Raw genomic sequence first — 11,367 nt, 5'->3', positions numbered from 1 at the left:
GACATATAATTACAAGCATATGACCAGCATCTATTAGAGAGCTGTGAAACAACGTGTCGCTCAAAGCAATCAACTTCCAAAAAACAACAATTCAACCGTGCATCACAGCAGAACCAGGCGGTCAACAAATGCAGAGGCAAACAAAAATTAACCGACAACTACAATACTCAATTAGTAATGGCAAAGTGAGACATCCACCGAAACGTAGCTAAGTGCTACAAAAGAAGCCCACATGGGTTCCAGGGCAGAACAGCTTCACAGTTGAGGAAAAATTCGTGCTGGTCCCGAACCCGGGACCACCGCCTTTACGAGGCAGCCTCTCTACCATCTAATCTAACCAGGCGGCTAGCAGATAGCAAGCGAAGTGGAATTTATCAACAACTCAGAAGCAAAGGCAGGAGTTTGGCGTAACGTTTGACGTAAGGAAACCTATACGGGTTCCTCGAAATAAAGGATTCTCAGTTGAGGGAGTATTCGTCCTGGTCCGCGACTCGAACCCGGGACCACCTCCTTTCCGGAGCAGCCGCTATTAGCAGCGAGAATTTGTAGTGGTGCCCTCTCGCGAGTGCTGTCACGGCCAGGACACCACCCGCTCTGCCTCGCTCGGCTGCCGTAGCTCTCGTTTCTTTCGTGCATGCTTGAGGTGTGGGTGGTTCGAACCGTACTTTATGAAGGATATGCCGGTTTCCTTCTGCTGCCAGGCCTGAATCGCAGTTCCTTCTGTAAAAGGGCGTGAATCGAGAATTTGTGTGTCTTGGATATCGCAAGCTTTGCAGCGTTGAAGGGGTGTACTGATTTTGCAAATCATGTATGAGCCCTGTCGGTCCATAAATTTTACTTAAAAATAATCTCGAAGTTGTGTATGATGCTTTGCTAAACATTTAACATTCCCTTAGTCTTAGCACTTAGCTATAAGAGACATTGCATTTTACATGAAAGAAAAACTTTGGTTGGTGTCAACATGTTAACCGTGCTAGCAAAACACTGCCCAGTGAAGCTCTCATTGTGATTCTTCTTTACTCTTATTAGTTCTAGTCAGATAAGGCCAATTATTAATACGTAAAAGAAAGAGTTAGGTGCGCATTTCGTATGAAAAAGTTTACTCCTGCTTTCATCGCTCTCTGAAACAGGCCCCCATAAAACGAATTGCTCAAGGCTGCTAACACGACGGCGCGTCATATGCAGAGTATTTCAATATACAATTAATTCACAAGTACCATTGTTGCAATCACTTGAAAGAAAAATTTCGTGGTTAAGATCGAGAGCCAATCAAATGCAAGCGATGAAATGTTTCGTGGTCGCAGTCAGTAGCTTTTATCGACAAAATGACACACCCCTCAGGCCACGGTAGCCACCGACTGTCGTTATGGCGCGGCAGGCATTGTTTACGAAACCCTTGAGTTCACTACAACTTCGAACTGAAGAAATGAAGCAGTCTTTTACAGCGTCAAATGCAGTGCCTAAAATATACTCGAGGTACTGTAGCGCAGCTTAGGGTGCCTAGAAATGGAAAATTTAAGCACCTTCTGCCTCACCATGTCTCGATCCAGCGTTAGTTAGTATATACAAACGGAGAACTATTCGCTTCATCGGTACATAAACAGAGAACCTCGCAAACCTTAACAACGGATTTAGTACAAGTGTTACATATTTCCTTTGATTTTCGACCCTCCACAGGGGAATAATGATATCTTCAACATGTCCCATACTAATCATGAATGACGCTTCGGCTTCTTTCTGGCTGCATTCAACGGTCCAAAAGGTATATTTCTCTAAAAAATTTGGGCCGAGTAGCCTGTATCAGTTCGCCAAACAGATTTGTCCTGTATATTCCTCAAGCAACAAACACTAGAAAATTGCTCAAGTCAGTTGAACGTGTAGCGCGGAAAAGGAAATATATATTTGTACATTCCTTTTAGTATTCTGCGAACAGATGTAAGCCTCCATTAGCTTTACTTCAAATTACCGCGATTTAAAATAAGCACGCCAATAAACGCCTAATTTTGAGACGCGGTTAGAAAAGCAAGTGGTGCTGGTGGAATATAAATTACAGTGTTAGTTACGTCGTCGTGTTACTGCCGAGCGTTTCTGTGAAGAAGTGCAAAAATTCAAAATATACCAAGAACTACTCGTCGGGAGCAAACCTATTTTAGCGGATTAAAATAAATGAGGAAATAAATTATGGGGTTCTACATGCCATAAAACCTCTTTCTTGTCATGAGGCACGCCGTAGTGACGGACTCCGGAAATTTGGACCACCTGGGATTCTTTAACGTGTACCTACATCTAAGAACGGAGGTGTTCTCGCATTTCGCCTCCATAAAAACACGGCCGCCGTAGCCGGGATTCCATCCCGCATCCTCGAGCTTAGCTGCCCAACACCATTGCCATTAAGCAACTGATTAAATCCGAGGTAAAAATTGTAGAAGTCATATATAGCTAGTATTTATGACATACTTGTTGCACCTCAGCAGTTATGGTATAACTGGATTCTTATGTGCTATTTTTTTGCGGTTGTCGATTCGCGCATGAAAAGCCCGCAATCAGCTGGTCTGCCCTCCTTCAGCTGACATTGTAGCGTGGCAATTGAGAACTGCATTGTCGTCTAAGAAATAAGGTCTTTGAATAAATTTTCGCGAACGAAGACGTCGCAAAAATATATTTGGGACGAATGCCATAAATATGCAAGCAGGGGGAAGGAGAGCGAACAAACAAAAACACCGCAAAAAGGCGCCTGGATTCCAGGGACCATCGGACACCGCCCGAACTGTAGCAGACGACAGGCGCGAGCAGGCGCACTGACGTCACGCGAGCGGCGCTCGCAGCGCACCTGTAGTTCGTTCTCGTGGCTAATACCATCTGAGACGTGTCAAGGGAGCAATAGATACCAATCTCGGCGTATCCGTTGGCGGCATCCTTCGCCGAATGAAGGCCCACTGGTTGTTATTCCACAGAGCCCTGTGTATTCTAAATGTGACATATTATTTATAGAGAGCTCATCGGCAAATGTGCTATGAAAGAAAGTGGTGCGCGAAAACAACTGTTGTTCCTCTGTAGCGAATATCTGCAGTGTCAAAGACGTGTTACATGCGATGTAAAGACTCCCACATATGTCGCACAATTATTTAGTTTGCAAGCACACATGCATTGGTAAGCAAATACTAAAGTACTTTTTTTGACGGTTGTATCATCCGCTGCGAACGAAAACAATCTGGACAGTACAGAAACATAAAAGAGAATAATACTTATAATATTATACTGCCACTTGATCATACTCAAATCGTAAATAATCCAACTTGCATTCAAGGCTATTTTATCTTTGTGCAAGCTATTGTGTTCATTCTTCGCAGTTTTATTGAACATTCGGTTATTGTTTATTCCGTGACATTGATTCCCAACGTTGTGAGTGTTTTCTAATCAATTTTAGCCGACAATGTCCAGATATCAATCATCCCGGGAAACAGTTCAGAAAATATTTCTCATTTTCATGACGCTTTTACTATTATGTACTAGGCTCCCTGTATAAATGATCTTTCTGGCGTTAGAGTATTTTCTGTGTAAAATCACGTTACCAACTTGCACTGTTAGGTTGTCGACAATCTTGCATCTAGCAAGCAAAAGAAACTGCGCACTCATATGTCTTGCTAGAACCCCGATATTGTTCACGTCTAGTGCAAAACTGCGATATTTAAACGAAAATAAAGATAATCTGTACTAATAGTCATTACTCAAAGCCGGCTCGCGCGCGCACTGCATCGGTCAAAGCACATTACTTTAGAGTAACGCTACCCAACTTGGTGAAAACGTTGCCGAATAAGTTCTGAGACTATCTCAGAGAAAAAGGCAAGTAAGTTTGGGCATTTTCGCTGAGTGTACGATAATCACAGCTCCAAGAGATATTGTTGCGGATATATTTTTATTAGTCTATTTTCCGCTGCCAATCCTGCCGGACAGATGCCGTAGAGTGTGGTGCTTCAGATGCGATGCTTATAAGCTTTCACAGTTGTCTATATGATTGATGCACTTAAACAAATTTTAGTTCTCATAAGAGACTGAGTGCCTTTCTGCGGGGATACGCCAAGTATCTTGCACCGTTTGCAGTATTCGTAGTGGGTGCTTCGCTCGTATTTACCACATTCCTCTACAACTCAAAAACCGCACGAGTCAAGGCAGTATTCAAAAAGAACGATGTGATGTCATTAGCAAAAAGAGGCCAAATTATTTCACATTTAAATGCAATAAACAAAGTACATCAATTTCTTAATGCTTACTGAATCCCTTGAGCAGAGCTTGATTTGAACAAGCTCGTGGCATGGCAAAAGAAAGGCATTTTCTAAAACTGTTCAGCTTGTTTCTTAATGCCTGTTTCTTAATGCGTTTGTGTTGGTTGTCTTATTCATTTGCGGCAATAAGGGTTAAACTCATTTTTACGTTTCTAAAACTTGCAAACCATTTCATAAGGTCCCTTAGAAAAAAGTAGTGAAAAAGCTAAGAATGCTTGACCTTTATGTCCTGTCTAAATTTCGGATTGCAACACAGCTGCATAATCGCGAAGAATTTATATCTATGGGGAAGGGAGCAGCACTGGTACGGTCATCTGGTCACTCCCGGATTTCTTGTGGGCCTGTGTTTTTTTATATGTTACTGATAACTTCACTTTGCAAGTCGCAAGTTTAATATTTCTAGTGGAAGCTATTTGAGTTTGTTAAAGTTTATAACTCAGAAGTGATCGTTTACGCTAGGAGTTCAAGGCGTCCCTCAAGTGCCTTCCGCAAAGTGAACTTGTGATAGGCCCCCTATTACAAAGCAATGGTGGTAAATGCCGCCTCATCTAAATATTTTTGTTTGTTAAAAACTATATATATATATATATATATATATATATATATATATATATATATATATATATATATATATATATATATATATATATATATATATATATATATATATATATACAGATATATATATATACACTTTTCCACGCTTATATATATATATATATATATATATATATATATATATATATATATATATATATATATAGATATGCGTGAAAAGCAATTAGATGCCACTAATAAACGGTAAAGCGAAAATACGGAGGCTAAAAAGCGATTCCCGCGCTATTAGGTATGACAGCAGGTGTATCAGCGCTGTCTAGTGCTTGATGTCGAAGTATTCCATCAGCCTATGTATACGAGAGACCAGTATCAAAAAAAGAGTTCTTAATAAATTTTTCTGTCAAGCAGTTCATGAGTGCAATGGACATGTTTCGAGAAATTTTGAAGAGGTCATGGAAATAGCTTAATGGAAACGTCAAGTTTAAAGTGGAATCAAGCAAATTAAACTTTTCTATACTTTTCAAGGAAGAAATGTGAATCGTATTGATTTTTCAGTCCAGTATATTGAGCACGGGTTGTCTGAGAGCGGATATATAAAGCGGTGGTAAGAACGTTTCTCACTCCAGGACTCTCGTGGCCTACGTCGCATCTGCCTTCTTTGCATCCATTCCAGAGGTGAGAGAAGCACAGATATACAGTTTGATATAAGACTAAGCATAGATGTGCTCAGCCTTCAGTATATCGAAAGAATAATGACATATAGCTCAGTATACCGACAAATAATAAATTTTATTCCTTCTAGCATTATTGGGGTACGGGGTAATTAAATTGAGTTCCACCTTAGGAACACGCAACTGTTACGTAGCTAGACATAACCAGTGTAATGTTGTTTTCCGTCGCATCGAGATGAGGAGACGTTTTCGTTTTCTCTAATTAGACAATTAATATGAAATGGAATCAAATTCTCAGTGATTGAAATTATATGAAATGTGTCAAAAGGAAAATGTTCGAGCAACATGAGATGCTCCCGATACAACTTTCTGTTACTAAATGCGTGCTATATAAAAGTGTTTTTCAGAGCTTTTAAGAAGGCCGTGAATACGCCCAAAGTGCCTCGATCGGCCAGTCTCGCGGCAATTTTGCGTATATTTATACGGACCTGCTCGTCCTGGACTTCCTCTCCACGTGTTCTGCTCTCATAGACTGTTTTGCCAATATGGTCCGCCTTGAACTGCCTGTCCTAGATCGCGCAGAACCACTACCGACGCCTCAGTTCTGTATACTTCGTTCTGTTGCCACATTCAGTACTGGCCTACATTCAATTTGTGTCATCCCTACCTGTGCGCGATGGTCACTGCATCGCGGCTCCCATGCAAGACGTACTCTTTACACATGGTATTACAGTACCACAAACATTTTTATTTGTTACGGGCAATAGCGTCTGCCTACCAGTGGCCAATTTCGGCGTCGCCACAGATTTGCTACCAAGCGGGATATCTCAGGCCCAGCTTCGCTCATTTTAGGATCACCCAGTAGCATGTACTGCAGTAGGCGGCAATGTAGCTGACTCTCCTCTACCATCCAAGTCTGTAACTTGTACCAACGCCGACTTACGGAAAATGATTGTGCGCCACATGCATCAAGCACGCACGTGAGCTCTAGCGCGTTTTGCTTTTTTACCACGATATATTTGACTGAAAAATCGTCCTTTGGCCTAAACTACAGCTGTTAATCGTCGCATAAATACCGGCAATGCCCCTCCGGTTCATCGCCGCTCGTATCGAGTGTCGCCGTCGGAGCGTCAAGTTATTCCCGCATAAGTTCGCGCAACGCTTGCGAAGAACGTTACTGAACCGTCGTCCTCTTTCCGTAACCCAAAGGCGTCACAAGTTGTAATGCTCAAAAAGAAATATGGCTCATGGCGGTTTTCTGTGAATTATCGACACCTTCACAGGGCTACAAAAGAGCACGTGTATCCCCTACCTCGCATTTACGACGCCCTTGACTAGATCCCTGTTGCTCACCATTTTTTATCTATTCACCTTCGGATCGGTTGCTGGCTGATTGCCGTGGATGATCTAGACCGCGAGAAAATTACCCTTGTTGCACACGACGTTCTTCTTTAATGCAAAGTAATGCTGTTCGGTTTATGTGACGCTCCGGCCACATTTAAACACATAATGGACTTGCTTCTTCACGATTTCGAGTGGTCTACGTGCATCTGCTACTTTTACATCCTTATAGTAATCTGCCCAACATTCTCTACACCCCTCAGGCGCCTCTCAGCAGCCCTCAACGTTTCTCGTCGAGCCGGTCTAGAACTCAATGCATCAGTGTCAATTTCGACGTCACTAGCTTACTGTCTTTGCACATCTCGTTCATGTTAATTGAGTGCAACAGGATCCAGCCGAAATGCAGGCTGGTACACACGTCTCTGTTGCAGAAATGTATCAAGGACGTGCGCAGCTTCATCGGTCTTTGCTCCTACTTCCGCGGTTCGTGAAAAATTTTGCGGCCATTGACTAACACTAATCAATCTTTTGAATAAAGCAAAGGGATAAAGAGGCCTCTGCGTTATCGCATCTTATCGACGTTCTCGCAATGCCGCACGTTCTCCGCAATTTTGATTCTGAGTGTACCAAGATCCGTGCTGATGCCAGTGGCCACCGAATAGGCGCAGCACTCACAAAACAGCACCGCGGCAACAACCTTGTTATCGCTTGCGGCAGCAGGCTCCTCTCATCCTCTGAGACTCACTATTCTATCAACGAGTGTCAGTGGTGTCTCCTCCTAGTTTGGGCGGTTGCTAAATTCCGTCCATACCTATAGGACCGAATTTTTTCAGCGGTCACGGTCCATGTCACGCTTTTATGATTGTACTCACTGAAAGATCCTACAGGCAGACATGGTCGCTGGCAGGTACGCCTCTAAGAATATTCATAGTTTCTTACCTACAAATCTCGTCTTGCGAAATATCGTGAACACGTTCCATCACTTAAGAGAAAAAGACCATGATATCTCTTTTAAATGGATACCAGATCATTGCGGTATCATAGGAGAGAGAGAGAGAGAGCAAATAATAAATGAAAGGTAGGGAGGTTAACCAGGACTGAGGCCGGTTGGCTACCCTACACGGTAGAAAGCGAAACGGGGACGGAGAGATTAAAGAGAGAAGAGAAAGGCCACCGGGGTTATCGTTCAGTCACTCAGTCTGGATCACAGACGCTGACTCAATCCTATATCTTTCCAATATCGCAGGAGCGCTTTTGTGGCCTTTTGTAGCTGCGATATGCGAGGCCATGGTCCCAAGATCTTGTTCAAGGTGAACGGTTTTCTATCTAACTGGTTGAGAGCTGTGCAGAGATCTTGTCTTTCATTTTTAAATGATGGGCAGTAGCACAGTAGGTGGTCTATAGTTTCTTCGACACCGCAGGCATTGCACTCGGCACTATCAGCCATTCCAATTAAAAACGTATATGCATCCGTGAATGCGACGCCCAAGCGTAAGCGGCACAGCATTGATCCTCATTACGCGGAAGCCCTGGTAACAGCCGCAGTTGCATAGATGAATCGAGTGAATGCAATCAATGTTGAGTGAAATCAGGTGTCTGCTGCTGCGTCTCCATTCTTTCCTCAATTAGTAACGCCACGAGACAAATTCGTATTCTAGCACGCACGATCTCCTTAGAAGAGTAGTATACCGCACACACATGGCGCACAATATCGCACAGACTACACCCGTCACTGAAGCTCAGACCTCCGACCAGTCTGCACCGACGTGAAGCGTCTCTGCTGTGTCGGCTGTGGCTTGGACTTGCCTTCACGGGTGCCTACTCCGCACTAATTGGAATGGCTGACAGTCCTGCTTGTGATGTTTGCCGAGGCGAGGAGAACATTGACAACTTGATGTGCCATTGTACTCAATTTCAAGCGCAAAGAATATCTTTGTTCCATACATTGAGAAAATAAGATAATCGTTTTCTGTGTGAACAGACAGTACTAGGGCACCGTCCCCACCGATCATCGGCTCAGAAAGCAGTATAGGCACTTTTGTGCTTTCACGGAACGTCTAGTTTGCGCAAGTGGTTTCAACTCAAGCACAGTCCTTACACATCTCTACACCTTCTCTCTCCCTTCTCAGTCTTCACCTTCTCCCTTGCCCCAGCGTAGGGTAGCCAACCAGACACTTGACTGGTTAACACCCCTGCCGTTGTATATTTTTCTCTCTCTCTCGCCGTCTCCATAAGGACGCTGATTGCCTGTCTCGCTACCCGGTCGCCGAGCCTAACGACGCCGACAGTAGTACTACCAACGGCATTTTCTAATTGTTGGCCTCCGTTTCTAATCTCGTTCTGGCCTTCCCAAACATCGACGACGCACCGCGCTCTTCTAGCTCCCTGACTGACACAGGGCAGGGAACATTGGGGTAACTCAGACATAGGACAGCGTCCGCCGCCGCTTCTGTTGGCCCGGTCTTGCTCGCGCCGTCCGACACTATGTTGCTGCCTGTGATTCTTGCCAGCGCAGGAATACGCCTCAGGTGCTATTAGTCGGTCATCGTCAGCTCATCACCGCCCTTGTGGAACCCTTCTTTCTTGTTGGGTCAGACCTCCTCATAGCCTTTCTCATTCTAACATCATCTTCTGGTAATGAATGGGTAGTGTTTGCGGCCGATTACGCCACCCGATACGCCATCACGTGAGTTCGCCCGACCAGTTGCATCCCTGACGTCGCAGACTTTCTCTTGAGTCACTTTATATTGCTTCATGGCTTCCCGAAACAGCTGATAAGTGACCATCGCCATAACTTCTTGTCGAAAGTTATCACCGACATTGTTCGCTGCTGTTCCACTTAACAGAAGCTGACATCATACCATCCTTAAACCAATAGACTGACAGAGTGGTTAAACCATAGCCTCATCGATATGATGTCGCTGTACTCTTCCAAGGACTACCGGGACAGGGACATTGGCCTCTTACGTTATATTTGCGTACAATTCTTTACCGGCACGACACCGCCCGATTTTCCCCATTTTACTTATTGTGCGGTCTAGAGTCGGCCTTCCCCTTCTGCAATGCTCTTCCTTCTGCTGAAACCTTGTCTAACGAGAATGCACGCGATTTCATCATCCTCGCTGACCATGCACGTAAACTTTCCCGTACTCGACTGACGGCCTTGCAGACCACTCAGTAGCATCTGTACAACACGCACGTACCTGCGAAAAGTTTTTGTCTGGTGCTCTAGTGCTCCTCTGGTCGCCTTCTCTTCATGCCACAATTTCAGGGAAGCTCGCTTCGCAATACACGGAACCCTACTATTTGCTGCGCAAGGTAACGCTAGTGACTTACGAAACTGCTCCATTTAGTTCGACCTCAGCCTATTTTGTGGCATCCAGTGATGTCGTGCCCATCAGTGATCTCAAGGCGTACTGCACTGCTTCCAATCCCGCCCATTAGCTGCTGTGGACCGGCGTTTTTGCAGCCAGGGGTAGTGCCACAGACCCGTATTTACGGTGATGAAGAGGCCAGTGGTTTGAGGAAGATGACCACGTTTAGAGGCTGGTGTGGTGTGGGTGTGTGGGTTTAGAATGGTGTGGCAATATAACTCACCGGTAGCGCATATCTGAAATCATGGCAAGGCATATAGCCTACAAATTCTCAGATTTATACGCAACCTCAGGCCGGCGACGCCAGCGTACATTCGCTTGAAGTGTGCATATAATTGTTATCGTAATAAAACAGCGAAGTGGACAAAGCCGTCAATACTTCCATCAGTTGTAGCCCACACAGCGCTGTGCTTTTGGGCGCTGGCATGAGATTAGCGAGCACGCAGCCCTATATTGCTTTCTTCCCGATTTCCTTGCCGCCTTGGTGCTGTAGTTGCTTTGGCGGTGCGCTGGAATGAATGACGGGCGGCTATCAAATCCTGGCACTGCGGCCGCATTTCAATGAGGGCTAAATGCGGTTACGCCCTTGTAGCGCAGACTGGGAGCACGTTTATTCGGAGTTCCACACTACGCTGTGCTTCATATATATAAGGTTCGTTGGGCCCATAAAACTGCAGAATTAATTTTTATTTGCTGTGATGCTCCACTGTGGACTGGTCTGAGCGAACGGTGCAGTAAACGTAAATGAAACGTTTTGTAGAATTTCAATGGACGGTGAATGGCGCCGACCGGTTCCCGTCAGTCCCATCTCCTTCACAAATGCGGTGTGAAGACTCGAACATTGCTGGCAGCGCTTGTCATCACGGCAGCGTTCGCAGACGTGGGCAGCCGCTATCATGCTGCTTCCTATATCCATTATGGTTGCACTGGGAACTACTTCGCTCCAACTTACCGCACCCATATATTATGAGAACGCCGTCGGATGAGTTCATGTGGAATGTGAAGCCATGCTAACACCACCAATGTTTCGCCATTAAGGTAAAACCCCAAATTATTTTTCTACAGAAACCATTTCCTGTGTTTCTAGTACAAAATAAGAATCCGTTAAAGCAAGACTTAAACGACAGACACTCGTTTTGC

The 11,367-nt window shown here is 44.6% G+C and overlaps 1 long non-coding RNA gene across 1 annotated transcript in view; it reads left to right on the top strand.

The window, feature by feature from the left end:
- The first annotated feature begins 5,468 nt into the window (after nt 1-5,468).
- Nucleotides 5,469-11,367, top strand: part of LOC142584232 (uncharacterized) — a 49,783-nt gene continuing 43,884 nt past the window's right edge. Inside the window, exon 1 of the long non-coding RNA XR_012828734.1 lies at nt 5,469-5,516. This is a non-coding gene — a long non-coding RNA (uncharacterized LOC142584232). The remainder of the gene's footprint in view (nt 5,517-11,367) is intronic.

The sequence above is a fragment of the Dermacentor variabilis genome, chromosome 6 (assembly GCF_050947875.1).
Source record: "Dermacentor variabilis isolate Ectoservices chromosome 6, ASM5094787v1, whole genome shotgun sequence".
Classification (NCBI taxonomy): Eukaryota; Metazoa; Arthropoda; class Arachnida; order Ixodida; family Ixodidae; genus Dermacentor; species Dermacentor variabilis.
This window is presented reverse-complemented; position numbering and strand designations above follow the sequence as displayed.